The 26,737-nt window shown below is 40.9% G+C and overlaps 1 long non-coding RNA gene across 30 annotated transcripts in view; it reads left to right on the top strand.

Annotated features, from left to right (window-relative positions):
* The window catches only part of LOC138759331 (uncharacterized), a 186,920-nt gene that overhangs the window by 147,608 nt on the left and 12,575 nt on the right, over nt 1-26,737 (top strand). For 21 of the 30 annotated variants that reach the window (XR_011354779.1, XR_011354775.1, XR_011354771.1 and 18 more), the window contains 2 exons: nt 9,051-9,125; nt 9,483-11,097. The exons of 2 other annotated variants lie outside the window; for them this stretch is intronic. This is a non-coding gene — a long non-coding RNA (uncharacterized lncRNA). Of the gene's footprint in view, nt 1-8,999; nt 9,168-9,482; nt 11,098-26,737 lie in introns of those variants that run through there. 7 more of the 30 variants (XR_011354764.1, XR_011354766.1, XR_011354760.1 and 4 more) reach the window with 4 other exon arrangements.

Genomic DNA, 26,737 nt, shown 5'->3' with positions numbered 1-26,737 from the left:
AACATCAAACTTCAAGTGATCAGTGCAGCGTAGAATCATTTCACTCTGTTAACCAAAATGAATAATATTTGAAGCCAATTGTGAACTTGCCAACCATGCTGTCGAGGATGTTATTGCTTGTGAAGATGTTATTGTGACCATCAGAGACAAAGTCTCCATATCGGAACTGTCACTTGCTCATTCGGCATGCTGTATTTAATTTGGGAAGTGAAATAGTTCAGAAACTTTGATAAAAACAACCAAATTTTGTAGGACTTTTAACAATATTTTGAAAATAAAAATCAGAAAAATAAAGGTCAAAAAAGAGTTTAAAAAAGGTATTCAAAATACCACAAAATCTTTTGGTGTCAGTGACACTAAGAGCATTTTCACTCATTCCAATTAGGCACCCAGAAGAAAATAAATGTAAAGGGAAATCCAATAAAAATTGTGCCAAGTACTTAACAAGCCTAAAATTTTAGCTATTCAAGGATTCTCATCAATGGAAGCCCAGAAGTAAACATGTAGATGCCCTGTCCCATCACTATTGTTGACCACCCACACACATCTCCCAGCGCACATCACAACGTCTGAGGCACATCAATATTTCCTCATCCTACAACAAGTGGGTAGGTCCTCAAAGAAACACCAAATCTTTCAGCATGGAATATCACAACGTCTGAAGCACATCAATATTTCCTCATGCTACAACAAGTGGGTACGTCCTCAAAGAATCACCAAATCTTTCAGCATGGAATAATTCTATTCTGGTTATTGTCCACGTGCTGGATTACTGTAAAGGCTTTCCAATCAATCGCTGCAGTCCTGCAAATCTTTCTTCTCTCCAAGTGCACAGATCCCATTCCATTTTGAATCTGTTTTCCAGATTGTATTCATCTACATCAAATGCTTTCTTGTCTTCCATGTGGTTCCGAGTCTATTGTCTGAAATCTATGTCCAATAAATCCAGTTTCTCCGCAAGACATCTTCGATTTCAAGCACCAAACCCTAAGAGATACAGCTTCAAAGTTTGGAAGACGGCCTAAAAATGGCACCAATTCAAGCGTTCTATTTTAAAACACATGATGCACAGAACATAATTATAAAATACAGCTTTATCTTTCTTTAAAATTAGACTGTCCTTGCTTGTTTTGGGCAAGTCCACTTCCATCAAGTTGCACTCTTGGAAGTCAAGTATTTGATGTATTACTGGGTGTGCACATAAACATGGCATCATATCATCTCAGATATATAATTGATTGTGGGGTAGAGGAGGGGTTAATCCCAATTAATTACACTAATGACTGAGCCATGATTTCTCTCTGCAATTGGCAGTAGCATGACTAATAATGATACTTTGCAGCAATAAAATTATTGTTTTATAGGGGTGGGCGATCACTGCTGCTTTCTGAAAACATCAATTTGCTTCTTTAAAATTAAGTCTGCCGACATAATGTTCACTATGAAGTGCAGTCAATTTGATGTCCCTTTGATGCACAGCACACATCACTACAGACTTGTGTTGCTTCAGTCACTTAAAAATGTATGAAAACCAAGCTACATGATGTAATGAGGTATCCAATTTCATAAAGGCTGGCCTTTATGTGTAGCCTTCTCTGCATCAGAGAGACTGCGCGCAGATTGGGCTCACCTTCGCTCCTTCCACAGCAGTGACAGAGACCTCCCAGTCGACACCATTTTAATTCTGTGTCCCACTCCCATACTCACACATCTGTCCATGGCCTTGTGTACTCTCCCACCAAGACCACCCACAAGTTGGAGGGAGAGAATCTGACTTTCCGTCTGGGCACTCTCCAACCAGATGGCATTAACATCAACCTTTCCAGTTTCTGCTAACCTGCTCTGCCCCTCCCCCTCCCTCCTCCTTTTCCCGTTCTCCTCCTTTCCTTCCTCCCCTTGATCTCGGCTGTCCCCTCCCTCCCTTCTCCACCTATCACCTCCTGCCTTTGCAACCACACCTCCCCCCCCCTACTCTTTTGCTCAGATGCCTTTCAACATTTTCCCATACCTTGATGAAGGGCTCAAGCCCGAAATGTCAGTTCTATATTTCTACCTTGGCCACTGTTTGACCTGCTGAGTTTTTCTAGCATTTTATGTTTTCACTTCATAAAGGATGGATTGCCTCAGTAAAATGCAAAAGATGGAAAAATGTCCGGTTTTAAAAACCAGCAGGGAATGACCACCATTTCATTTGATTTAACTGTGCACTGAGAATGAAGGCCTTTTTACTCGCAAAGTAAAAAAAAAGCATTGTACAAGATTTTGATTTTCTTACAACCATCATTCCATATGTGAATGAAATCAGTAATCTCGGTTTTAATTCTTTCAGCCATTCTTTACTGCCCTGTATTGTTTGCAAACAGAAACAATGAATTTGACAGCTTTTATTTCTAATTTCAATGGAAACTTCAATACAATAAATGGTAAATTTGCGATCTTCTTGAGGAAGAAATACAGCCGTTTTTCGGGTCCTAGTCAATCCTCACAGCTCAGGCAGACACAGCCAGGCTTATTGCACATCTGATCCCTGCCCTGCTCCAGTTCTCATATGACTTGCACTCAGCTTAGCAGTTAAGCTGAATGGGTCACTTCACTGAAACACAGCAATGCCAATTATTGCACCACCTGAGCCCAACTCTGCTCTTCAAGTAAGCTGTAAGCCCTGAAAACCCCCTAATGCTTATTTTCGAAAATAAACATTATTAGGGTGCCTAACTTGTTAAATTTTAGAGCTCATTATTGTGCAGTGTTACACGGCTACACCTGCTCAAAGGCTTATTATTTATGTAGGTGTGAATTGCTGAATCATACCCCTGCACTGTCTTTTGCTTCACACCTACAACCAAATGCAATTCTGACACAGATTTACCTGAACTGTTTAATTGAACAACAGGACAAGGGATCTCGCTGTTTCCCTCATATTAGGCAAACCATCTCTCCCTCCTTCACTGAAATAAAAAATGCAACCTCACCAGCTTGATCGTAAGTACGAAGGGGACACTACCACCATCTGCAATTTTTGATCTTGGCCGTTTTTAATTAAAAAATAACTAAACATTGGATGCAAAGAATCACAGAAAGAATCGACTTCCCTACATTGCTTCTTTATACTGGCCTTGAGGTACATCTGTAAAACCAGGGGTTTTTGGTGACATCAACTGATTTAATGCTCATCAGATTCATGAAAGGCTGGCGTTTATAGGTTTTCTTTGTACTTTTTATATGTTGTAGCACTCTGTAGCGGGCACGGAAAGAGATAAGATCTGCTGTGCAATGCTAGTGTTACCCCACTTGCCCTAATAGTAACTAAAGAGGTAAGAGGCCAAATAATAGAAAATTACAGAGCTTAACAGTTCAGATAGCTTTTACCTCATTCTGATCTAGATACCTAATACCTATAAACTCTGGGTTTGGTGGCAGGTTGCTCAATTTAGCTGAGATGTGATGTCATGGTATCAGTTTGCACAAAAGACACAGGTGGAGTCCTGAGATAGACCATACCTGATTGACAAGCAACATTATTATGGGCTCACCCATGTGGCTTTCACAGGGAAATTGTATAGTTACAGTGCAGGAGAAGACATTCATCACTGCCAGTGAATGGTGCATTTAAATACATGTAATAGAATGAAAGGACGGTTTATCGAACCACTGCACAGCTGACTGTTCACAGAGACAATAAGGGAGTTTTCAGTTCCCTTCACCTGGCTTAAATTGGCAGAGTGAAAGATGGCAATGGAAGTGGTGCATTCACTGTCTTTCTTTGGCTTGGCTTCGCGGACGAAGATTTGTGGAGGGGGTAAAAAGTCCACGTCAGCTGCAGGCTCGTTTGTGGCTGACCAGTCCGATGCGGGACAGGCAGACACGATTGCAGCAGTTGCAGGGGAAAATTGGTTGGTTGGGGTTGGGTGTTGGGTTTTTCCTCCTTTGCCTTTTGTCAGTGAGGTGGGCTCTGCGGTCTTCTTCAAAGGAGGCTGCTGCCCGCCAAACTGTGAGGCGCCAAGATGCACGGTTTGAGGCGTTATCAGCCCACTGGCGGTGGTCAATGGGGCAGGCACCAAGAGATTTCTTTAGGCAGTCCTTGTACCTTTTCTTTGGTGCACCTCTGTCACGGTGGCCAGTGGAGAGCTCGCCATATAATACGATCTTGGGAAGGCGATGGTCCTCCATTCTGGAGACGTGACCCATCCAGCGCAGCTGGATCTTCAGCAGCGTGGACTCGATGCTGTCGACCTCTGCCATCTCGAGAACCTCGACGTTAGGGGTGTGAGCGCTCCAATGGATGTTGAGGATGGAGCGGAGACAACGCTGGTGGAAGCGTTCTAGGAGCCGTAGGTGGTGCCGGTAGAGGACCCATGATTCGGAGCCGAACAGGAGTGTGGGTATGACAACGGCTCTGTATACGCTTATCTTTGTGAGGTTTTTCAGTTGGTTGTTTTTCCAGACTCTTTTGTGTAGTCTTCCAAAGGCGCTATTTGCCTTGGCGAGTCTGTTGTCTATCTCATTGTCGATCCTTGCATCTGATGAAATGGTGCAGCCGAGATAGGTAAACTGGTTGACCGTTTTGAGCATTCACTGTAGAAGTTACTTAAATGCTGCTGTTTGTCTCAGCAGATCAGATGCCCACTTGACACAGTGCTGGGGACCTGTTAATTAACAAATTAGTTAGATGGGTGCCCTGGTGTGATATCAATGTAGTGCTAGCAAGAATCCATCTAACATGAGTGCCCGGTTTAGAGAAGGCTGGTGGCAGGAAATAGAGGACCTGGATGATATGTGTGAGGTGAAGTGTGGTCCTCCTTGTCGAGCGATGGAGAACAATGCATTTCCATTATCGTTCTATGCTTTCAGAGGTGACTGAGAATTCAAATATGAGATGTGCAGACTCAATGTTTGATGAAATGAGTGGGAAATGGTATGGCTTCTACCATTTTCGTTGGGTTTCTGTGTATTTCCAATGAATGTGTGCAACATTGTCCGTACGATCCCAAATGTTCTCTCTCCACATTGCATTGCCATGGACCAGGGGTTCCCACAAACCAGTGGGGAGCTCACATTTTCTCAAGGGAGGCTTTAGAACATCCCAGAAACCTTTTCTCTGTCCATCCTGTTCACCACTAGCCATGATGGAGCATGGATGTCTTGGTTTTGGGAGTCTGGGTCAGCCACCTGAGTGATGTGCCCAACGATACTGACTGAATGCAATCAGGGCTTCAGTGTTGGGGTATTGGCCTAATGTTGATTCACTTATCATTCAAGTGAATTTGGATGATTTTTTTTTGGACACAGCATTGAAGGTGTAGCTCAAGTACTTGGAGGTGACCATAGTAGGTAGCCCAGGACGCAGAATGGGGATCATTTCTGCCCAGTAAACCACAGGATGCATGCCAGTTTTGTGGTCTTGATCAACAAACACTCCTTTCCTCAGACAGCCAAGGGGTGTGCTTATATACCGGCAGTGATGGTGAATTACCTTGAGGCCTGCCTTCCTTGGGAGGCAGTTCTGAGAATTGAGAAATAGTCTATAATGTTTCCTCAGAGATGTTTACTGATGGCAGCCTTTTGTACAGTAGGGGCAGGTTGAGAAAGGGCCTTTGTTCTGCAAAGGTTGCATCTAAGCCCTCTTCTGATAAACTTCAACAAATAAGTTGACCATTACTTTGAGCTCTGCCTCCATATGTGTGCATGCTTATTGATGCTCTCCAACTGAGTTTAGGGTGATCTTGGTCCTGAAGCAGATGTAAAGTAAGCTGAATAGGTGATTATTTGTCTTGTGGGATGCCAATTGGAAGTAGGACGTGGTTTTCATTTTAATTTATACTGTTATGGAGCTTGCAGCTTTCAAGCTACCATGAGGCATTCATAAGATGGAGATCATAACCTTCTTCAAGCAAAAATAAAAATCTGATTACCAGAGGGGTAATCAGAAGGAAAATCATCACGAGGGACCTCTTTGACTACCTTCTCTTATTGGATGGAATTGATCACCAAAACAATGAATTTAGTCCACCTTAAAGCACAGAGGAAAGGATCTTCTCCATGCATCTTGAGTATACATGAAGCAGCGTCATTCACTTGCATTTGGAAAGAAAAGCTCAAATTCCCACTTGACTGATGGGACCAAAGGTTTTCATGAAATTGGCAATGACTATCTGCAGCCATTGATACTTCTCCATCCTTGGTGATGACTTTCCCTCTGACAGACAGCAGAGCCTGTAGTTACTGTAATCAGACTTCTTAATGCTTGAAGTTGGTTACTTCACATCCATAATCCTCTATTTTTCTTACCAAAGGCCTGAATTGTACAGGACTTGACCCCAGGCTTGAGTAAATTTCACAGCCATACAGTTCCCTACAACATCAATGCCATGCATTACAGACCTGCCCATGAACAGCACTGATAGCTTTGTGCTGCCAGCATCTTACAGAATGCCTCTCAGCTCAATTATGAGTCTAGGAGTTGATCTGCGTCCATGCAGACACTAAGTTTTTCCCTTCTGCCATCATCCAGCCTCACAGTGCTATTTAAAGAGATTGAAATAGTGTGGCTCTCTCCTGCTGCCTCCGGGATTTATGCACAAACTAAGAGCAACTCTTTTGCAATTGGCAGAGAGGGTCACTGGTGTCTCCCTCCCCCCCCCCCCCCTCCATTTGCCGTGACCTACTGGGATCATTGAAGAGGGTGCACAAAATCATTAAGGACCCTTTCCATCCTGCACACAACATCTTTCAGCTGCTCCTTTCGGGAAAGAGATACAGGAGTATCAGAGCCAGCACCACCAGGCCGAGGAGCAGCTTCTTCCCATGGGCAGTGCAAATGCTGAACGACCAAAGGAACTCTTCACACTAACCATCTGAGACTCTCATATTCATGAAACTCTATTTATTTATTTGTACATATGAATACTTGTGCTGCATATGTATGGTTTGTCTGTGTGTTATGTCTAGTTGTGTGTCTGTGTGTTTTGCACTGAGGACCAGAGAATCGTGTTTTGTAGTACTTGTGCAATCAGATGACAATAAACTTGACTTGACAATTTGAACTTATTACAGAGAGCAACAAATAATTGTGTAAATACAGCAACAATGATAAAGTGAAACTAATAGGATTTTGTCGATCCGTTTTGTATTAATTTGCTGAGGTGCTAAACTGCAGAATAGACTTGAGGAGCCAGGTCACCTGCTCCTACTGTGTGAATCCATATGTTTATATTGGTTTGCCTACTCGCCAGGATGAAGCATTGAGTTCCAGAATTGTCTGCTGATTGGGAAGATTGGTTTGTTCAAGGGATAGTTTAGATGTAGCAAAAAAATAGCAAAGGATTGCCCTTGGTCTTATTGAATGGCTGGATCAATTTGGCAGTGGAAATTTGATGACTATCCCAATGCTCTTCTGAATGTGACATCCACTGGACCTTGCCTACCAAATGTGAATGTAGGCTATTCTGTAGCCCAATAGGCACACAGAATGGAGTCCAACTTCCGTGTAAGTGCTCATAAAGGACCAGTCCCACAGGAAATGTTGCTATCAGAACACTGCCAAACATTTGAATGTTCCCTTGTTGTACTCTTACAGAGCATTAAAAAAAAAACTACAACTCAAAGATATGATTTATTTTGTCATGAGCAGAGTTCAAAGATTCGAGATATATGGAATAAATGTAATGGGGTTGAAGGTGGGTACTATTGATGACTAATAGATATCAGTATTGCATATAGACTAACAGGAATTACTCCACTCAGGTAGATAGTTGGGACAGATAACTTGACTGATTGGAGTTAATAGTCATGTTACACATAATATCCAAGAAAATGCTGCCTATGTTTAGATGGATTTTAACAGGACTATTTTGTCATTTACAAAAGGAATCACAAGATGAAAGTTGGACATATGAGAGAGATGACATGCATATTTACACAAAAACCAGAGTTGCAAATCCAATTTGTCACTCATTTATGCAAATCCCCCTCATTTTGTTTCTACATTCAAATTTTAAAATGTGGGAGTGTTGAAGTGTAAACTCTCCAAAGATTGCTTTAGCATTAGATGTGACAACAATAATTGCTTGGTAGCAAGGTTACCACTAGAGATTTAATTCAAGAAGAGAAGAATTACAGGGTTATGTTGATGCAGCAGTTTAGGTATTGGTCTTTCACATCAGAAAAGGTGGGTCCTGAGAAATCCACATCACAAGCAGAAGTATTGATGTTTATAGTGTCTATGCCGAATCTTCACAGAAGTAAATTTATTCTCCTCAAATACCTGCACAGTTTCATTCTATGCTTCAGGATTCTTTGTTCATTTGCTCACAAAAGCAGAACACCAATGGACTTTCCCTTGAAGTTTTCCTATGGCAGTGTACGTGCCACCCAGCCAAGTACAATGACTCTTTTCACTTCCTTTGTAAGTTTTAGATCAACGATCCTCTTCATTTCATCCACACTGTAAGGACTCCTCTGAGATATGCCCCAATATGCATTTAGAGTTTCATCCTTCTGGTCTTGCACTTAGAGAGCTTTAAATTAATTTTTTAAGGCCCTCTCTAACCCAGGTTATTTTGATCCACTGAGATTCTCTCAGTCCTCTCCCTTTTCAACCCCATATCCAGCTCTCTGTTTCCCAGTTTCTTTTCCCTTTCCTATGTATTCAATCTGCCCATCACCCATACAACACAATGAGCTTTCCATCCCCTCTCTCACTAGTTCCAGCTGCCCAACACTCCATTCCACTCATCACCTTCCTCACTTTCCAGATACCAGAATTTGTAGCCCTTTGTTGTTTCCATTACCACCTTCCTGCCTCAACCTCCTCTTTTCCCGCTAACTGGCTCCATCTGCCCATCAACTCCTCCGCTCACCCAAATCCACATCTTGCCTGCAATCTCCTGCCTTATCTACCCCCTCCTCCTCCTCACCCTTCCCTCTCACCCACTCACCCCTTCTGCTCTCTCAGTTCTGATACAGGGCTTTGACCTGAAACTTTCACTATACCTTCACAGATACCACCTATCCCTGCTGAGTTCCTCGAGAAGTTTGCTTTTTTGTTCCAGATCTCGGCATCTGCAGTGTCTCGTTCTCCATTCCGAGTAGAATTCTTATCTACAGTCACCAGGCAAGCAACAAAGGTACAGAATCAGGATGAAGAAATAACAGGCCATAAAAAGAATGTATGTGTGGGAATGAAAGGAAAGCAAAAACTATCCCGATTCAATGACATGAAATTTCATTTCAGATTATTGACTATTGGAATGCCCACAATTTAAAAGATACATCTCCTGACTTTTTCTTTAATAAAACATAAAGACTGTAAAAATAGGATACTATCACAAAGCTACAGTAATGCAAGACATTATTGATGCGTATTAATTAACTGGAGCATTTATAATTTCATTATAAAAGCATTCTTCCTCAGTTTTAGATTGGTTTCAATGTGTACTAAACAACACCAAAATGACAATTAAACTGTTTTTCTTAAAATTTAGATATACAGCACCTTAACGAGTCCTTTCGACCATCAAGCTCATGCTGCCCAAATACACCCAATTGACCCACAATCCCCTGTACTTTTTTGAAGGGTGAGAGGAAACCAGAGCACCTGGAGGAAATCCATGCAAAGACGGGAAAAATGTTCAAATTCTTTACGGAGAGTGCCAGATTTGAACTCCGGGCACTGGCGCTGTAATTGCTATGCTAACCACACCGCCTTGTTGCATGGGTCCTTTTCCTTAATGTAATTAAATATTGAGAGCACTGATTTTGGTCCTAATGCTGGTAAGTGCACAGATCTTTCAGGACGCACAAGTACCAACAATTGGTTTTGTTGGGTAATGCAGATGCAATCTCACTGGCTCTCCACTTAGCCCTGGAGCACCTAGACAACAGCAACACGTATTTCAGGCTGTTTTTCATCAATTACAGCTCAGCTTTCAACCCCATCATGCCCTCAGTGCTGATCAGCAGGCTACTAAACCTGGGCCTTTGCACCTCCCTCTACAACTGGATCCTTGATTTCCCCATTGGAAGACCACAGTCAGTGTGGACCGGTAACAACATCTCCTGCTCACTGAGAATCAACACAGGCACACCTCAAGGATTACAGGCTTAGCCCACTGCTCTACCCTCTCTACACCCGTGACTCTGTGGCTAGGCAAAATTTAAAATGCCACCTACAAATTTGCTGATGACACCATGGTCGTCAACCAAATTACAGAGAGCAATGAGGAAGTGTTCAAGAGTGAGATAGATCAGCTGGTTACTAGTGCATTACCAAAAAGAGGTAATTCTGTCTCTCCTGCAGAAAAAAAAATCTCAGGGTTGTATACAATGTCAAGTATGCACTCTAACAATAAATCTAAAATCTGGTTGAGTGGCGTCGTCACAACAACCTTGCACTCACCATTAGCAAAACCAAGGAACTGATTGTGGACTTCAGAAGGGGGAAATCAGGAGAACTGTCTCCTCATCAAAGAGACAGTAGCGGAGAGAGTCAAGAACTTCAAATTCCCGGGTGTAAACATTTCTGAAGATGCATCCTTGGGCCTCCATGTTGATGCCATCATGATCAAAGCTTGGCAGAGGCTATAACTCGTGAGGAGTTTGAGGATATTTGGTATGTCCCTAAAGACTCTTGCAAATATCTGCAGGTCTACTCTAGGGAACATTCTAACTGGCATGGAGGTGCCAATGCACAGGACAGGAAAAGGCTACAGAGTATTTTGAACTCAACCAGCACCATCATGGGCATCAGTCTTCACTCCATTAGGGGATTGAAAAGAGGTGGTGTCTCAAGAAAGCAGTCTTTCTCTTTAAAGACCCTCACCACCAGGACAATGCCCTCTTCTCACTGCTACTGTGGGGAGGAAGTACCGGAGCCTGAAGACGAACCCCAATGGTACAAAAACAGCTTTTTCCTCTCTGCCATCAGATTTCTGAATGGACAATGAACCACAGACACAAATTCACTTTTCTCCTCTTTCACAATAATTTATTGATTTATTTTAAATGTAATTTATGGCAATTTTGCACCTGTAATGCTTCCACAAAACAATGAATTTCATGGCACATATTCACGTCAATAAATTCTGATTCTGGTTCGGATTCCATTACTGTTCTGTTCGTATCCTTTTCATGGTTTCCTTCCTCATTGACATTTTTCCAAGGTATGAAAGAGGTTTTATCTTAATTTGAATTTTACAAGTTTTTGGTGTAATCCTTTACTGACCCGTTGAAATCTCTTTGGTCTCCTGTTGTCATCCTAAGACCCAAGGAGTGCTTCAAAAGGTAGAAGGCAGGTCCACACACTAAGTACAGATCATGCAGAGCAAATGGGCATGGACTCATTTTGAGCAAAAGGTTTTAGAGTCAAATATAGACCAAAATACTAGAAGAGAATTTGTAAACTTGAATTAGCTCACAGTGGTGTGAATTCTGAAGTATATTATTTTATTTGGAATAAATAAAAAGCAAAATGGGAAGTTATAGCGTTGAAGAAATATGCCTCCAAAATTAATAAAAAGCATTGACAGGAGAGCAAGTGGATATCGTTAAACCGATGACAAAGAGATGGATCTTGATTCACTTTCCTTTTGCGTTAACATTTTAATAATTAACTGAGTAATTAGAATGAACCTTGAAATGAAGACACTTTGAGAAGATGCAGTCATGTGACAGCTGTGTGTTTCAAAAACTGCAGGCAGTGGAAAAAAAATGGAGAGGAAAGTGCAAAATAAATTAATTGGATAGTTGCCAGCTCTGACAAATGAGAAATATTATTTGCCACACTCATGCGGCGCAAAATTAATGACCGAGGAATTTTTTTCTCCCCTCCCCCTTTCCTTCAATCTCAAGACCCCAGTGATACCCTATGATGCACCAGTTTTGATTAACCAACTGTAGCAGTAGTATTTGCGTTGCTAGTTTTTCAGCTGATGTATTCCTCTATTCAGTTTGGTAATTTGGAGGACATTAGAGTGTGAAGACGATAACCAGGAAAAGATAAGTTTATATCACATTTTGTTGAATTTCACAACTATGTTTAACATAAAATAAATGATCTGATTGTTGCATTGAACATGTCAATTATTCTGCACCATCATCAAGTAAGCATCTTGTTTCGCTGCTCTTGGTTGAGCTGGTATGTTAATCAGAGAGCAGTTAAGAAGGCAAATGGCATTTTGGTCTTTATCTCAAAGGGGTTGGGGTTTAAGAGTAATGAGTCTTTGTTATGAGGCCACACTCAGAATACTGTGCACTGTTTGGTTTCCTCTTGCTTAAACATGAATACAACAGCATTGGAGGTTGTCTAAAGGAGATTCAGGAGGCTAATTCCTGGTATTAGAAGGATGTCCTGTCAAAAGAGACATGGGTCTGTATTCCTCAAAAGCTAATAGAATGAGGTCTAATCTCATTCAAATAAATATGTATAACTGCCACCCAATGGACCATGGTATGTTTTGAAGGGTGGGAGGCAACTAAAGCATCTGGAGGAAGGCCACGCAGACACAGGGAGAACTTATAAACTCCTTATAGACAGCGCTAAATTAGAATCAGAGTCACTGGGGCTGAAATAGCACTGTGCTGCCCGCTCCACTAACCATGCCACCCTACACTAACCGTGCTGCCCTGTGCTCAGCGTACTGCCAGAGGTGGGGAGATTGAAAGAATAGATGTTAACATGTTTTCACTGATGGAAGAGTCATGAACGAGGGAGGAAAATTTCCACGCATTTAAATTTGCATGGAAATGTCTTCTCCGGGGTAATAAATTTCTGGAATTCTTGGCCCCTGAGAGTGGTGGAAGCCAGATCAGTAGATATATTTAAAATGGAGATAGATAACTCTTTGAAAGATAGAGGAATTGAAGGTTATGGGGAATTGAAACAACGGAGGAGTTGAGGTCAATATATAATAAGCAATTGAGTGGTAGGCCAGGCCGATGGCCTACTTTTACTCCTTTTTCCTTTTGTTCCTATACTAAAATAAAAGCTATTGGAACTAAAATACTATGCAATACTTCCACCTAATGAGGGTTTGAACGCCACTTTAGATTATAAATATTCTGGCGTCCAGTGAAGATCAGTTTTTTTTTTCTTTTCTATGCATTGGCATCAATATTGATATGAATCAATGTGATTAAATCAGGGAAATGGTCAGAGAATCTAATCATGTTCAATAATGAAAACCAATGCTGATCAACCACGTTGTCTGCAAGTCAGTACATAATTTGAAGTGAATTCTATCATTTCCATTAGTTACAAGTATCAATAAATGTTCAACAGTGTTGCCTTAGGGAAATCCATCACCTTAATTCAAATATTACATTTTGCATTTGAGGTAAGCATCTTTACTTTCATTCAAGTTGTACACGACCATCACTTTTTATCTGTCTGGTGCTTTCCGATGATCATATCTCTTCACACGATTAATTACACCTGCTGTTGGCCCTCTTGCAGTTGAACATCTGCTTCCCATCTTCCTTTGACATGTATATAAAATTCATTTTTCTTCAAGGATCTCACATTGAGAATGTGAAATACAGTACATGTTTGAAATTCCCCACCTCTGTCTCAAATCATATTTTAAAATGAACTTTAAACCGTGTGTAATTTGACTTAATTCTAAAAATATTGAGCTACTTTACAGGAGAATTTCAACTCTCCAAAGCTACCAAAAATAACGATGTGTTTCTTTGGATTTTGCCGATGGGACTAGAGGGGATAGTGGATAGCCTAAATTAACCAATTTAGTCTTCAACTTGCATCACTACACAGGAAACAAACAATGATGAATTAATGGTGTTTATAGATTTCTGGTAGCATTGATAAGATAGATCTTTATAATGTACGCAAGATGGTGATGAGTCTTTCTTTACAAATAGCATTCACAATGACATAAGACAGAAACATCCTAATGGCATAAGCTCTGAGGATATGTAGTACATGGCTTTAAGCACTTCACTAATTTCTCATTCTTAGCATCAATTCAAGAACCTTTGATGCCTTTAAGTTAGCTATTCCACAGCATTTTTGAGTTAGCATCATGAATGAATCTTATTTTTTTTTGCGTTCCTGCCACAATCTTCAAATCAACTCTTGGGTTGGCTTCTTTCAAGAATAGAAATCTTAAATCATTCCCAGCATCTCAGAACTAGGGATCAGCCTACTCTGCGTGGCACTGTATGCAACGTTGAACAGGAAAGTCTGAAGCTGTGATTCTAGTGCGATGCACAAAAAGTGCTGGAGAAACTCAGCAGATCATGCAGCATCTATTGGAAAATAGAGCACCCAGAGGAAACCCACACAGATAAGGGGAGAACATACAACCTCCTGGCAGACAGTGGTGGATTGGATCTCTAATAGCCTTGTGCTGTCTGCACCTATATATACTGTGTGTCCTGCTGAGATTTTCTAGCACTTCTGTGATTTGTACTTTATGCAGTTAATGTTTCTTTGTTTATCTCAGCTAGAACTGAAAACAGTGTTTGGGGTGCATCGTACATCTTGATCACAGATTCCTTTGACTCATTCATCTCTTAAGTCCACATTCTGTTGACTTTGATGGTTATTCTACATTATTTGGATATTTTAAGTCTGCTATAATTCCTGGTTCTCTTTTTATGCTTTGCTTCTTTCATAGCCACTGAAGGAGCAAACCAGTTTCACATTTTCTTTTCTCACATGCAATACCTCACTCTGATTTGCATTTAATTTTATTTGTCGTGGTTTGACGACTCCTCCCCTTCCCCCCTCCCCCTCTAGCTCATTGATAGTTCATGGACAATGTGTGCAAAAAAAAATTAAACAATAAACTACAGCCCACAGATTAAAAAAAGTTGACTTCAATACTTCCCAAATAGGTGTCAGGTAAAAGGATAGCAAATCAGACAGGAAATAAATTGGAGTGACTGCAAGCTTAAAGAAATGAAAAGATCATCTGAAAGTCCAAATGGATATAATTAGTTGATGTGGTTTTGGGATAAGCTTCAAAGAATGTGCAGCATTGTGAATAGCACCGAGAAACAAGGAGAGTTGAAATTCAGGAAAGCCCAGGTGAGAAATATCAGATTGGAGGAAGATTTCTAGGCAAAGACATGGCTTTTAAATGTAAGTCATCTTATTACTTAGCAAGGAGAGGTAGTGAAGGGAAAAAGATTTGAGATTGAGGATAGACAATATTACACAGTAGAAATGAAGGGTCTTCATGGTGACTAGCAGTAGGAGAACACAAGCAAACAGGTAATCATGATTACAGTTCGTATTTCCCTCTTGAATATGGCCAGATTGTAGCATAGAATCAGTGTCAATAGAGAGTAATAACAGTGGAATAGGACAAACACAATGGAGATATTAAGGTCAAAGGAGCAAATTGGAGCTTATTTAAGGCATGAAGGTGAACTACAGGATGAAGGAGGTCAAGAGAAGCCGCCAAGATATAAAAACAAAATCCAAAGCACGGGAAACCTGAAATAAAAAAAAGCAGAGAATTTTGAAAATGCATAGCAGATGGGGCAGAATCTGTCGGAAGAAAAACCGAATCAACACTTCGTTGACAACCTGTCATCAGTATTTATTTAGATGGAGAATTAAAAGACAATGTGAAAGCTGACCATTTCAGCTGTATTCTTTCTTTGGCTTGGCTTCGCGAACGAAGATTAATGGAGGGGTAATGTCCACGTCAGGTGCAGGCTCGTTTGTGGCTGACAAGTCCGATTCGGGACAGGCAGACACGGTTGCAGCGGTTGCAAGGGAAAATTGGTGGGTTGGGGTTGGGTGTTGGGTTTTTCCTCCTTTGTCTTTTGTCAGTGAGGTGGGCTCTGCGGTCTTCTTCAAAGGAGGTTGCTGCCTGCTGAACTGTGAGGTGCCAAGATGCACGGTTTGAGGCGATGTCAGCCCACTGGCGGTGGTCAATGTGGCAGGCACCAAGAGATTTCTTTAACCAGTCCTTGTACCTCTTCTTTGGTGCACCTCTGTCTCGGTGGCCAGTGGAGAGCTCGCCATATAACACGATCTTGGGAAGGCGATGGTCCTCCATTCTGGAGACATGACCTACCCAGCGCAGTTGGATCTTCAGCAGCGTGGATTCAATGCTGTCGCCCTCTGCCATCTCGAGTACTTCGATGTTGGTGATGAATGTTGAGGATGGAGTGGAGACAACATTGGTGGAAGCGTTCTAGGAGCCGTAGGTGATGCCGGTGGAGGACCCATGATTCGGAGCCGAACAGGAGTGTGGGCATGACAACGGCTCTGTATACGCTAATCTTTGTGAGGTTTTTCAGTTGGTTGTTTTTCCAGACTCTTTTGTGTAGTCTTCCAAAGGCGCTATTTGCCTTGGCGAGTCTGTTGTCTATCTCGTTGTCGATCCTTGCATCCAATGAAATGGTGCAGCCGAGATAGGTAAACTGGTTGACTGGCTGTATAAAATATCAATAATTGATTGCTGAAACCTGATTGAAATTTTATGTAATCTTTCCATTCAAAAATTGGAAGAGTCTAAACAAAGGGTAAATTCTGTCTAATTTTATATGATCTATGACAAACATAATTAAACCCAGTTAGCTAATGTAGTTTATTTGGTTTCTATACAGAATTATTTTTAAGGAATATTGTTAAATAAACAAATATGGATAGGTTTTTCAATTTACATTTATATTAATTTGTAATATGTATATGATATGACTTGTTATTTGTTATATTAGAATACTCTGTATGTAGGATTTATAGTTAAACTCAATAAAAATACTTTTAAAAATGAAAAATGGGAAGAGTAAATCTAAGGGAAGATTTCAATGCAATTCCCAGCTTTTTTAAAAAAATGCAGAGATGCAGTACAGGCCCTACTGGCCCATGAGCCCATGCCATCCAATTACCGTACATTAATTAACCGACAAATCCTGAAAATTTTTGGAAGGTGGGAGGAAGCCAGAGCACCCAAAGGAAAACTATGCAGACAAACTCCTTAAAGACAGCACCAAATTTGAACCCGAGTCTCTGGTGCTGAGAAAGGACTGTGGTAACACCCAAGCTAACCATGCCACCCCACCATACTAACTAATCAGATGTACATCAAACTTTCATCACGTAGATTGGGAATTCTGTTAATTACAGAGTACAATCATTCTTCATTTCAACGTTTCATTTTTAGCTCTCAGGCTGTGTTCTTCTATTGTTGTGAATGCCACAAGGTGGAAGCCTCTAAACCAGCTATAAGTGGAGATTTGACGTTATTTTTTTTTCTTATTTGAATGGATTACTTTGTAGTACATGTCCCAAATACAGAAGGAATGCAAATGATATTTTGAAAAGAACATCTGAAGTTGGTTTCCAATAGTAAAGGATTGAATATTTATACTATTCAAAGTAGAAGTCCGAGATACTGCCAGATCATTTTTGCACATTTAGTAACTTCTGATGGCCAAGAAGATTAAACAATGTGGTCATGTGATGCATCTTGGCTGCAAGATAGTTCTTTGCATTTAGCTACCATAAAATCATTTAGCAAATGCAAGCTGGGGTGTAAATACAAAAATAATTCATCTGAATGACTCAAGACTTGATAAATTTAAGTTTTGTGCAAAGCAAAATGAATGAACTATTATTTATATGGCCAATTCCATATTTTCAAAATGGTCCAAGTTGTTTTTAGAGCCAAATGGAGTACTTTTGAAATATAATCAGTGATGTAATTCAGCCGTCTAAGACCAGCTACTAAAAACAATAGCCTAATGGCCTGATAATCAGCTCAGCCATTTACCAAGCATCAAGTTGTGTAGTGTTTTAACAAAGGAATTTTGAGCACATTCTTTCACAGAATATGGACAAAAATTTCCCCTCATCCTGTTTACACCTGAGCGGACAAGTTATTCTTCTTTTTCTTCTTTGGCTTGGCTTCGCGGACGAAGATTTATGGAGGGGGTAAAAAAGTCCACGTCAGCTGCAGGCTCGTTTGTGGCTGACAAGTCCGATGCGGGACAGGCAGACACGATTGCAGCGGTTGCAAGGGAAAATTGGTTGGTTGGGGTTGGGTGTTGGGTTTTTCCTCCTTTGTCTTTTGTCAGTGAGGTGGGCTCTGCGGTCTTCTTCAAAGGAGGTTGCTGCCCGCCAAACTGTGAGGCGCCAAGATGCACGGTTTGAGGCGTTATCAGCCCACTGGCGGTGGTCAATGTGGCAGGCACCAAGAGATTTCTTTAGGCAGTCCTTGTACCTTTTCTTTGGTGCACCTCTGTCACGGTGGCCAGTGGAGAGCTCGCCATATAATACGATCTTGGGAAGGCGATGGTCCTCCATTCTGGAGACGTGACCCATCCAGCGCAGCTGGATCTTCAGCAGCGTGGACTCGATGCTGTCGACCTCTGCCATCTCGAGTACTTTGACGTTAGGGGTGTAAGCGCTCCAATGGATGTTGAGGATGGAGCGGAGACAACGCTGGTGGAAGCGTTCTAGGAGCCGTAGGTGGTGCCGGTAGAGGACCCATGATTCGGAGCCGAACAGGAGTGTGGGTATGACAACGGCTCTGTATACGCTTATCTTTGTGAGGTTTTTCAGTTGGTTGTTTTTCCAGACTCTTTTGTGTAGTCTTCCAAAGGCGCTATTTGCCTTGGCGAGTCTGTTGTCTATCTCATTGTCGATCCTTGCATCTGATGAAATGGTGCAGCCGAGATAGGTAAACTGGTTGACCGTTTTGAGTTTTGTGTGCCCGATGAAGATGTGGGGGGGCTGGTAGTCATGGTGGGGAGCTGGCTGATGGAGGACCTCAGTTTTCTTCAGGCTGACTTCCAGGTCAAACATTTTGGCAGTTTCCGCAAAGCAGGACGTCAAGCGCTGAAGAGCTGGCTCTGAATGGGCAACTAAAGCGGCATCATCTGCAAAGAGTAGTTCACGGACAAGTTTCTCTTGTGTCTTGGTGTGAGCTTGCAGGCGCCTCAGATTGAAGAGACTGCCATCCGTGCGGTACCGGATGTAAACTGCGTCTTCATTGTTGGGGTCTTTCATGGCTTGGTTCAACATCATGCTGAAGAAGATTGAAAAGAGGGTTGGTGCGAGAACACAGCCTTGCTTCACGCCATTGTTAATGGAGAAGGGTTCAGAGAGCTCATTGCTGTATCTGACCCGACCTTGTTGGTTTTCGTGCAGTTGGATAATCATGTTGAGGAACTTTGGGGGACATCCGATGCGCTCTAGTATTTACCAAAGCCCTTTCCTGCTCACGGTGTCGAAGGCTTTGGTGAGGTCAACAAAGGTGATGTAGAGTCCTTTGTTTTGTTCTCTGCACTTTTCTTGGAGCTGTCTGAGGGCAAAGACCATGTCAGTGGTTCCTCTGTTTACAAGTTATTAATACTGAACTAATTTGGTAGGTCTAGAATCAGAAACCAAGCAAGGTCAGGATGGCAGATTTTGATACACCTGATAGCCTCAGTAGTTAATTATCATCGATACCAACGGAAGATCTGTTGAATTACTTGAATTTAAATTCCCCAGCTGCCCTGATGAGATTCAAACTCGTATCTCCAGATCAACAATCGAAGTTTCTGGTTCTTAGTCCACTAATCCACCTTACCCATGTTATTGGAAGTTCATTCCAATTAGGTTCAATTTCTCTGCACTTTCTCTTCCCTAGGAACTTTCCTCTTCTGTTCTTTATCCAGTTCACTTTCTGAAGTTTAGAATTGAACAGCATCCACCACACAACCAGATCGTGCATTCCAAACCATTTTGCAAACTTCTTCAATGCTAATTGGTTTAAATCCGGAACAAAGTTTTTTTTTCCTCTCTGTTCAATCATAACCAGACACATGACACATTTCCACTGAATTTTTTTTATCAATATAAATCGTTGCAGTTTCTACAGCAGTACAGCATCCTTACAGATATCTTCAACATCTCATTCCAGCAGGGCCTGGTGCCCACTTGTTTCAGACAGGTGGCAATGAAAACAGTGCCTAAAACGAGTGTGGCAACCTGCCTAAATAACTAGCAACCAGTGGCACTCACATCAACAGTGATGAAGTGTTTCGAAAGGCTGGTGTTGAAGCCTATCAGCGCCTGAGTGACACCATGGATCCGTTCAAATTTGCCTACCGTAGCAACAGGTCAAGTGAGATGACATCTCACTGGCTCTACACAAAGATTTGGAACACCTGCCCAGCAAAGATGCATACACCAGGATGCTCTTTATCGACTATAATTCAGCATTCAGTACCATAATCTTCTCAAAATTGATCAGTAAAATTCACTGTGTAATTAGATCCTGGATTTCTTCACCTTCAGACCACAATCAGTGAGGATTGGTAAGAACATCTCCTCCACAGTCTCCATCAGTACTTGAGCACCACAGGGCTGTGTTCCAACCCCCAAGTTCTACTTGCTGTACTCCTACGACTGTGTGGCTCAGTAAAACAACAACACCATCTGCAAATTTGATGATGATACCACAGTAGTAGGTTGTATATAAAGGGGCAATGAGTCCACAGACAGATTGAAAACTTGGCTGAATGGGGCATCGAAAATAACCTTGCACTCAATGTCACCAAAACCAAGGAGCTGATTGTTGACTTCAGGAAAAGAAAACTATAGGTATAGAATCCAGTGATCTTTGGGAATCAGGAGTGGAGAGTGCTGGAAAATTTTAGTTCTTGGGAGTCAGATTTGCAGAGGTTTGGCATGACAACGGATACGCTGGCAAATTTCTACAGAGTGAACCGGTGCGGACTCGAAAGGCCAACATGGCCGGTTTCCGCTCCGTTATATGTGTGGTGGAAAGAGTGCTGACTGGCTGCATCACGGTCTGGTATGGGGAAATTAATGCTCCCGAATTTAAAGACTCACACCACCAAGTTCAGGAACAGCTCCTTCCACTCCACCATCAGACTCCTCAACAACAATCTCAATTTAAGGACACTTGATTTGTTTCCCCTGTATGCACAGTTTGTTTACATTTCTTTATACGTGTATGCTGAGTACAGTTTTTTTTTGGACTGCCAGTAAGTAGAAATTTGGCCTCGTCCGCAGGAAAATGAATCTCATATGATGTCACGTATGCACTGACAATAAATCTGAACTTTGAACTATAGTGTGGCCCAAGTAAGTAAGCGTACATTTTAATTTTTAAAGGAGGATCTCAGCACAAGAAAGTTAAACAGCAAAGCTCAGCGAATTAAAGCACTAAATCCAGTGAAAGGCAATTGCTGCATTATTGATCCATGATTTCATCAGACTAAAATTTATCAAGGTGGCCTGGCATGTATACTTCATGTTAATTGGAAAATTGCTGTTCCATTTTGATGGACTGCAATCAAACCAGCAGTAAAATGTTGATGCTGATGTTCCTTGTCCAGTGCCTCAACACATCTGTTAGTGTCACAGTCCCAGCTATTTCTCCATCCTGTATTCAGTTTTACTTTGATTTCTAAAAAAAATGTTTAGACAGGGAGATTCCCCAGGAACAAAATCGCTCTGTTATAATTATAGCCACAAGCAACAACACACATACACAAAAAAAAAATCAGTAACTTGGAAGTGATTAAGTGACATAGTTTGTATTACACCATGCAATTTTCTGCACAAGGGAGTTACCCGGGGCTGCTCATGTACCCCTCGAAGATAAATGAACTGAGGCAAAACACCAGAGGCAGAAAACAAAACCTGCATTGCCATTATTTAAAGGGGCCTGCATAGAGTCAAGAAAACATCTCTTGGAAAATCGTACTGATGAAGAGCAAATCGTCGGCAAACTAGTGACAATATTTCAATTTAAGCTCAGCAGGTTTTTAAGAACAGAAGTATTTTCCCAGCTACTCTCAGAAAATATGATGTTCCAATTAAGTCTATTTTATTAGACTTCCTATTAAGTAAAGCTGAGCAGTGTTATTTGTTACATCCAAAATAGACTCCCATCTCATTTTAAGCTCCACAAACATGAAGGTGGGGGGGGGGGGGGGAAGGGTTGAATTATGGTTAAACTTCAAAGTTCTTCATTGATTGGATTATTAATATTTATTTCAAAACCTGAACATTTTGGATTGAAATATTTTATTTCTTGTTAAGAAATATTATGCACTTATGCACAATTTTTTAAATCCAACCCATAATGAAGGTGAATTGAAACTGAATGCATTATTATTTTGCTAGAACTACTTTCAAGAAAATGTTTCAGTCGATTAACTTTCAAACTCAAAATATTTGTAATGTGACCCATTATTACAGATCCATTTTGAAATGTTGCAGAAGTTGAAGATGCCAGACCCATATTTGAGAAATATCTTTTAATACTGTGGGGCTGATTTTGGGTGAATCAAAATGTCTCGCCCTCAAATCAAGAAATTTATACAATGCTATTGAATAAGGGTTCTGATGCAACAAAAATTTCATGAATGGATTGTTTATCTAAATTAACACTGTATTTAATATTAAAACCAGTTTTCAGGCTTGGAATGATTGAACTGAGTGCTTCATGGAATAAGAACAAATTTTGGACAAAAAAAAGACGATTGAAGAGCTAATGATAATCAGAGAAATTACATGCCAATGTTTTGTTACAAGAAAGATGTTTTCCTTTTCTGCATTGCCTTTCCTCTATATCAACTAAAAATCTTGCATTTCAGAATGCTGCAAATACTGGCCATTTTCTGTGAAATATCTTGACTGAAAATGAGCTTTGTTAATGCCGTACCTGATATAGATGTTGTGGCGTTATTAGCACAGATGGTTGTCATATGTATGCAAATGAGAAGAAAATTGAATTTCGTGTCCCTTCTCACCACCTGTCCTATCAGTGCCCACTCCCGCAGGGAGGAGAAGACACACCGAGTGCACCATTAATCTGTCACTACATGTTAATTAAAACCAACACATTAATCATCGTTTGTTGCTTTTACAAAAGAAGTCCATGATTTTTTTTCCACGAGAGAAGTAGATTTGCATCGACAAATAAGGTATTCCACGCAGCTAATAGAACAAATATGGGATTACATTGCTACATGTCAGCTAATAAGATTAGACACGAAGGTTTGGAAAACTTTAAATGGTATTAAAGCAGCTATAAAAAAAAATTGCATAATGATAGCAGTTGTGTAAATAATCAACTACCCTGTGAAGGTTACTACAATTTATATACATTTCTCCCCCCACCCTCCAAAGTCTCTTCTATACATCACTAAAAACCATGTACTAATGTGGGTTTTTTTTTTAACTTCCATCTTTACAGGTGATAAAGATGTAAATTTAAGAAAATTTAGATAGGGAAAATTCTGGAAAGATATTTTCAGAAGTTACCAAACCGGAAGTATAAAGGATGGAAAGGAAAGATCATGTGTTTTGATGCAGGGGATGGTACAGGAATGACATAGGTCAACCAAAATACTATTAGAAGCAGAATCTATGATAGGAATGAAAAGGGGATTGATGAATATTTGAAGAAAAAAGGTGGGGGGGGGAAAGGATCTGGGAAAGGGACTGGGGTGGGGGTAGTGCTTCATTGATTGTTAGGTGCATTGTTCCGTAGGTTCCAATCATTTGGTACTTCAGCCCAGAGATCAATAGAAAGTGAGCTGAGGTTGGTCATAAAATCTTATTGAGGGATGGAGCAAGCACAAGTGGGATGGAAGGCCTTTTCCAACTTCTGCCTCTCATGACAATTAGGTTCAGGCCAATCCTCGACTGAAGCATCACAGGGGCATCTGGACATTGTGGGACAGCTCCGGAGTGATTCTATTGTTTATAATGGCCGGGTGGGTGGACAGTTTTTGCAAGTGATACAGATTATGTTCACTGGCATGATACAATTATTATTATGTCTTGTTCAATGCTTCTTACAGTATTAGAGATTTTTTTTAAGCTGTGATGGAGGTGATTCAACCATTCTCTGATTTCCAGCTCCTATTTTAGAATTCTAGCATCTGCATTTTAAAAAAATTCTCTTTGTAAAAATGCAGAATTGTTCTTTTGTATCATTATCTGCAGTAAATGAAAATTAATCTTGTTGATGCTTATTGGTTTCCCTGACTTGGAATTGGAGGTGGAGTTGTGGAGGGGACAGCAGGGTGGTGGTGGGGGGGGGGGGTGGGGTGGGGGAAAAGAGGTGTGGTGCAGCGAGTTGAGGTGCACAAGAGAGCATGAGTGTGTGGAATGGGATTGAAGCAATTGATCTGAGATCTGACATTGGTTTGATTGATGGAATGGCCTCCTTTGCTACATCGAGATATAAACTAGGACTAAGTATAATTATTCTAATACACTTTAGATATTTATTAGAAAGGGTAAGTCCACTCAAGGACAATGGAGAGAATTTGGGGGGGGGGGAACCCAGAGGAAGTATTCAAGGTCTTTAATGAGTATACTTATATTGGAGGGCATGTCAATGTGAATAAGGACGAAGTGTTATGTTTATGGAGAAACATTAAGATAAGTCTCTGGAGCCTGCTGAAATCTATCACCGAATACTGAGGGAAGGGAGCATATTGCTATGTTCTTGACGGAGATATTTGTAACCTCTTTAGCTGCATTCAATGTCCCAGAGGATTAGAAAACAGCCAATTGTGTTTTTTTTTATATAAAAAAAAGTTGCAGCAGGGACAAATGAGGAACATCGATTGGCGAGCCTTATATCTGTGGTGGGGAGATTAATAGGGACATGATATACTCACATTTGCAATGAACTTATGGGGAAGGTCAGCACATCTTTGCGGGTGGGAAATCCTGTCAAACAAATTTAAGTGTTTTGCGGAGATTATGAAGATGACTTATGAGAGTAGGACAGTAGATATTGTCTACATGGTCTTTAGTAAAAGATTTGACAAGATCCTAATGATAGGTTGGTTCAGAAAATTAAGGACCCATGGTGAGCTAGTAATGTGGATACAAAATTAGCTTGGTCAAAGAAGATGGAGAGTAGAAGGAAAGGGGGGTGCTTTTGTCTGACCTAGACTATAACCAGTGGTGTTTCGCGGTTCAGTGGTAGGACTACTGTTTTTGTTGAATATACAAATGATCTGGTTGTCAAATGTTGATGGTTTGAAGAGTACGTTGCAGATGACTTGACAGTTGATGGAGTTGTGCAAGGTGAGTGAGGTTATCAAATGATACAGTGGGACATAGATGCTTTGGAAATTTGGTTGGACAAATGGCAGATGGTACTTAATCCAGAGAAGAACAAGATGTTGGACTTTGGAAGGTAGAATGCAAGAAGAAAGAATACAGTAAATGACAGGACCCCTTAGGAACATTAGGGGTTAAACAAGAAAATCTGCAGATGCTGAAATTGTAAGTTACACAAAAATGCTAGAGAAATTCAGCAAGTGACGTAACATTCTTTATGTAGCAAAGATACGTGACCAACATTTCGGGCTCAAGTTGCTCATCAAGGTATAATCAAAAAGCAGGCAAATGGCAGAATAAAATGATGGGGGGGGGGGGGCCACAGGCAAGAGGTCATAGGTAGATATGAATAGGAGGCCCTTGGGAACATTGATGTCTATAGGGATCTTAGGGTGCAATTCCACACCTCGCTGAATGTGGAAACATGTGTGAATAGGGTGGTAAAGAAGGCTTTGCCTTCATTACTCAGGATAATCAAGAATAAAAGGTTGGGAAGTTACGTTGCAGATGTACAAATCATTAGTCAGGCATGTTTATGGAATGTTTTGATTAATTTGTGTTGCCACATTCTAGGCAGGATGCAGAGTTTTTGGAGTGGGTGCATAGGAGGTTCACCAGAATGCCGTCTGGATTGGTTTATCGGCAAAAGGAAGTTGGAAAAACTTGAAATGTTTTTTGCTGAATTGTTCAAGGGTAAGGAGAGAGGGGTGCTTGTAATAAGTATATTTTTATTATACAAGGCATTAACAGGGCGGATAGTCAGGTTTTTTTTCCCCCCAGGGTGGAAAGCTGAAATACTCGGTTTAAGAGGGGGGAAAAATTTAAAGGAGCTATGTGAACCAAGATTTATTTTGGATTTTTGAAAAAAAGAGGGTAGTAGGTGCCCAGAACACATTAGGTGCTAGAAACATATACAATAGCAATTGCTAGGAGGCACATGAATAGGTAGAAAACCGAGGCGTACAGGTGGGATTAGTTTAGACTGGCAAACTGGTTGTGCAGGTGTGGTGGACCGATGGTGCTATCCCTGTGCTTATTGTTCTATGTCCCATGAGGGACAATTAAACTAAACTGGTAAACTGACTAGACAATCAGTAACAGTTGTGTCATCCAATGCACTGGACAAACCATATCGAAGATGTATAGATAAAGGTGCCTCTCTGAGGTTGGCTGGTGCAGGGGATTAATCAATGATAATCGCAGATTATTGAAACTTAATGTAACAGAAAACAATCAGGAGCACAATGAAAACTACCATGGACAGCAGGAAGGATGGATGACACTAATTAATATCCCAAAGAGAATTAGCCAGTAATTTAAACTAACAGGCAGAGATCTTTCAAAAATAACTAACAATATGCCAAGCTGCATTACTTCAAGTGGATTTATCTTTGTAAGCTTTTACAGAGTTCTCCCAGTTTCCAAAATCAAATAATGTATAAAATAACATGGGGGACAGATGGAAAGATTCCAGAATTCTTCAAGCAAATGAACATGTTGCAATTTGGACAGGACACTTCTGCAAAAATTTTACCGTGAGTGCATTTTGATATCATTGGGCAATGAAGACTTCTTGAAGACATTTTGGTGTATTTTATGGATTTTGAGCTGGTGTTCAGGAAAATCACCTTAAATATTGGCCATCACATAGCT

This window comes from Narcine bancroftii, chromosome 3 (genome assembly GCF_036971445.1).
Source record: "Narcine bancroftii isolate sNarBan1 chromosome 3, sNarBan1.hap1, whole genome shotgun sequence".
Lineage (NCBI taxonomy): Eukaryota > Metazoa > Chordata > Chondrichthyes > Torpediniformes > Narcinidae > Narcine > Narcine bancroftii.
The sequence above is the reverse complement of the archived record's forward strand: the minus strand, read 5'-3'. Positions and strand labels throughout refer to the sequence as shown.